Source organism: Pseudophryne corroboree, chromosome 7 (assembly GCF_028390025.1).
Source record: "Pseudophryne corroboree isolate aPseCor3 chromosome 7, aPseCor3.hap2, whole genome shotgun sequence".
Lineage (NCBI taxonomy): Eukaryota > Metazoa > Chordata > Amphibia > Anura > Myobatrachidae > Pseudophryne > Pseudophryne corroboree.
The window spans coordinates 425,179,574-425,183,500 of NC_086450.1; the positions used below are offsets into that span (position 1 = coordinate 425,179,574).

The 3,927-nt window shown below is 44.0% G+C and overlaps 2 pseudogenes; both read left to right on the forward strand.

The window, feature by feature from the left end:
* The first annotated feature begins 2,226 nt into the window (after positions 1–2,226).
* Positions 2,227–2,344, forward strand: LOC134946025 (5S ribosomal RNA; annotated as a pseudogene).
* Positions 2,345–2,488: 144 nt separating this feature from the next.
* Positions 2,489–2,606, forward strand: LOC134946042 (5S ribosomal RNA; annotated as a pseudogene).
* The last annotated feature ends 1,321 nt before the right edge of the window (positions 2,607–3,927 follow it).

Sequence of the window (3,927 nt, forward strand, 5' to 3'; positions counted from 1 at the left end):
CAGTGTGGGGAAAATAGGAATGGAAAGGGAGAGTGCACTGCTTTCTGTACTTCACACTCAACCAAGGCCACTGATGGTCTTAATTGGTATTTCCGGACAAAGTGTGTCAAGATGATTCTAAATGTCTAGAATTGATAGAGGTATAGTGTGGTAAGTGAAGTATGGCAGATGGTGAACTCCCATGGAAATGCTGAAAAGATAATATATGGTGTGTGTGTATATATATTAATGCTTAAACTGGGAAAAAATAATAATGACTTATAAATAAAAAAATGAAAATCTGAGCTCAGAAAAAGGCTTATCATATGCTGACAAGGAGCTCAAAGCTGGCTCCCAAATGGTACTATTGCCTTATATTCAGAGTAGAAAAGGTTAATACCAAATGTCAATTATTCTACGATTAAAGCCAAAAATGCTGGTATGGAGCTCAAGGCTGGCTCACAAATGGTACTCTTAACCTTATATTCAGAGTAGAAACGGTTAATACCAAGTGTCAATTATTCTATGATAAATGCCAGAGAATGGAATAATGCTACCATAAATACACATGTGTGTTGTAGTCACAACAAATAGAAAATGTTACCATGAATGCACTTGTGTGTATAAATCACGGTTGAATACCTGTATCTAATAAGTAAACCTTGGAGGCATGGGCGGGTATTAGGACAGAGTTATGCTGATTTTTATCTGCAAATAGAACACTGTTCAAAACAGAGAGTGTAGTGGTAGATTTAGTATCTGTTATCACTACTACTGTGTTTGTGGACAAAATCCAGTATGCAGTCGGTGTTTAGGCAACGGATTTAAATGTCATTAAGCACTAGTGATTCCTGCTGCACATTTGAAACCCTGGTGATCTAGTGTCAGTTACCGCAGCCGCAAGGTATGCGGCGGACGTTGTCCAGGTCTCCTCTGTTCACAGTCCCGCTACAGTGATGAACGCGGCCGCCCGCTTCCAGAAATGGGCCTGGCCGCGATGACGTCACTACGGACGTTCTCTCCTCGACGTACGTTTCACCTGATTGGGCTTGGTCACGAGAGCCTCTCTCTGCTGCTCTCTTGTGGCCAGTACTTAAAGGTTGAGATAACCAATGAATTTGTTACTTGGTCACGAGAGAGGCTCTCGTGACCAAGCCCAATCAGGTGAAACGTACGTCGAGGAGAGAACGTCCGTAGTGACGTCATCGCGGCCACGCCCATTTCTGGAAGCGGGCGGCCGCGTTCATCACTGTAGCGGGACTGTGAACAGAGGAGACCTGGACAACGTCCGCCGCATACCTTGCGGCTGCGGTAACTGACACTAGATCACCAGGGTTTCAAATGTGCAGCAGGAATCACTAGTGCTTAATGACATTTAAATCCGTTGCCTAAACACCGACTGCATACTGGATTTTGTCCACAAACACAGTAGTAGTGATAACAGATACTAAATCTACCACTACACTCTCTGTTTTGAACAGTGTTCTATTTGCAGATAAAAATCAGCATAACTCTGTCCTAATACCCGCCCATGCCTCCAAGGTTTACTTATTAGATACAGGTATTCAACCGTGATTTATACACACAAGTGCATGCCCATGCCTCCAAGGTTTACTTATTAGATACAGGTATTCAACCGTGATTTATACACACAAGTGCATTCATGGTAACATTTTCTATTTGTTGTGACTACAACACACATGTGTATTTATGGTAGCATTATTCCATTCTCTGGCATTTATCATAGAATAATTGACACTTGGTATTAACCGTTTCTACTCTGAATATAAGGTTAAGAGTACCATTTGTGAGCCAGCCTTGAGCTCCATACCAGCATTTTTGGCTTTAATCGTAGAATAATTGACATTTGGTATTAACCTTTTCTACTCTGAATATAAGGCAATAGTACCATTTGGGAGCCAGCTTTGAGCTCCTTGTCAGCATATGATAAGCCTTTTTCTGAGCTCAGATTTTCATTTTTTTATTTATAAGTCATTATTATTTTTTCCCAGTTTAAGCATTAATATATATACACACACCATATATTATCTTTTCAGCATTTCCATGGGAGTTCACCATCTGCCATACTTCACTTACCACACTATACCTCTATCAATTCTAGACATTTAGAATCATCTTGACACACTTTGTCCGGAAATACCAATTAAGACCATCAGTGGCCTTGGTTGAGTGTGAAGTACAGAAAGCAGTGCACTCTCCCTTTCCATTCCTATTTTCCCCACACTGGCCCACGGCCATACTACCCTGAATACGCCCGATCTTGTCCAATCTCGGAAGCTAAGCAGGCATGGCCTGGCCAGTACTAGGAAGGTGAACCTCCTGAGAATACCAGGTGCGGTGGGCCCTTTTTAATTCTCCAACGCTTTCTATATTTCTACTTCTGCTTCTGGAAAAACACTCCCGGACTACACATGGTTGATTTATGTACAGTACGGACATTAGGAGTGGATTCTCTTTTTCATCTCTTTCCTTATATTTCCTACAACAGGCCCACGGCCATACTACCCTGAATGCACCCAATCTTGTCCGATCTCGGAAGCTAAGCAGGTATGGCCTGGTCAGTATCAGGATGGGAAACCCCCTGAGAATACCAGGTGCAGTTGGCCCCCTTTTCTTTCTCAAAAGATTCTGTTCAGTCAACTCAACCTTGCTACCATATCACGCTTCTATTGAAACCCTCATTCCAAGGCATGTACAGTGATTGTTCTGGATACACTTATTTCATCAGAACACATTGATATTCATCAAACATATTGCTTCTGATATTTTCACCTTCTCTCAGTAACTTGTACCTCATTTGCTAAAAAGGTCAAACAAGTTCCTTTTTCCAACATTAGACAAGAGTCTCAAAATCATTCACATTTATTTTCTTTTATTCAAGAAACAATTAAAGGTTAAGTTTTATTTCACTTATCATTTATTCTACTTATATTACACAAATCATTACAAACGAGTGCTCCCAAACAAGGGTTTTTTGTCTTTTCTCTTTTTTTCAATTGTAGTCCAGTCTACAAAATTCCTGGGAGCACCGCCAATCATTAGCAGTTTAAAACTTTTTTGCCAACTGCATGTATATTGGTTTCTTTATGTCATTTCTACATTTTGTTTAGATTGTTAAGACTAGTGCGGTTCCACATTGAATTTATTTGGAGCTAATTATTTCACTGGTGATTTTGTGAGGAGACCTGGAAAACATGAACTGTTTGGGGTCCTGACGACCGAGTTTGAGTACCTGTGCACCGCAGACAGACCATGTAGATTGCATTTAAAAAATATGCCTAGAAGTTTTGGTGAGCTGGGTACGGGATGCCAGCAGTTAGGATGCCATCCCTAATACCCCAATAATACCAACCCCAGTATCCCGACTGCCATAATCCCAACAGAGGCGTGCAAGTAAACTAACACTAAGCCTCCTCCTAACCCTAACCCTGCCTTCCTATAGCCTAACCCTCCACGGCATACTTGGGGTCAGGGTACAAGCTGTCGGGATTCCGGCGTCAGCATTCATACAGATGTCGGCAGGGGTTAAGGTGAGCCGGAACGGGGCGGAACTGCGTTTCCCGTCAGTTCCACCAGGAGACGGAACGCAGTTCCACCTCCCCCGGCTCACCTAACCCGATGTCCCGGGCGGCGCTGCAGGGAGATGCCGGGCGCCCGCTGAGATCGCGTTACCAGCGGGCGCCCGTCTCCCTCTCCGCAGCGGCAGCCGGAGCTCAGTACTGAGCTCCGGCTTCCGGCTCTGTCAGTGCGCGCTATGGGAGAGACGTCATGACGTCTCTCCCATAGTGCCGAGGAGCGGGCGGCGAGAGAGGACTGCGGCGGGAGCGGGGCTTGGTAAGTATGGTGCTCCCCCCCCCCTCCCTCCTATATGTGTACCACTAGCGGTGTTTCTACTGGGGGCTAGTTACTGGGGGGCTTTTACTACTG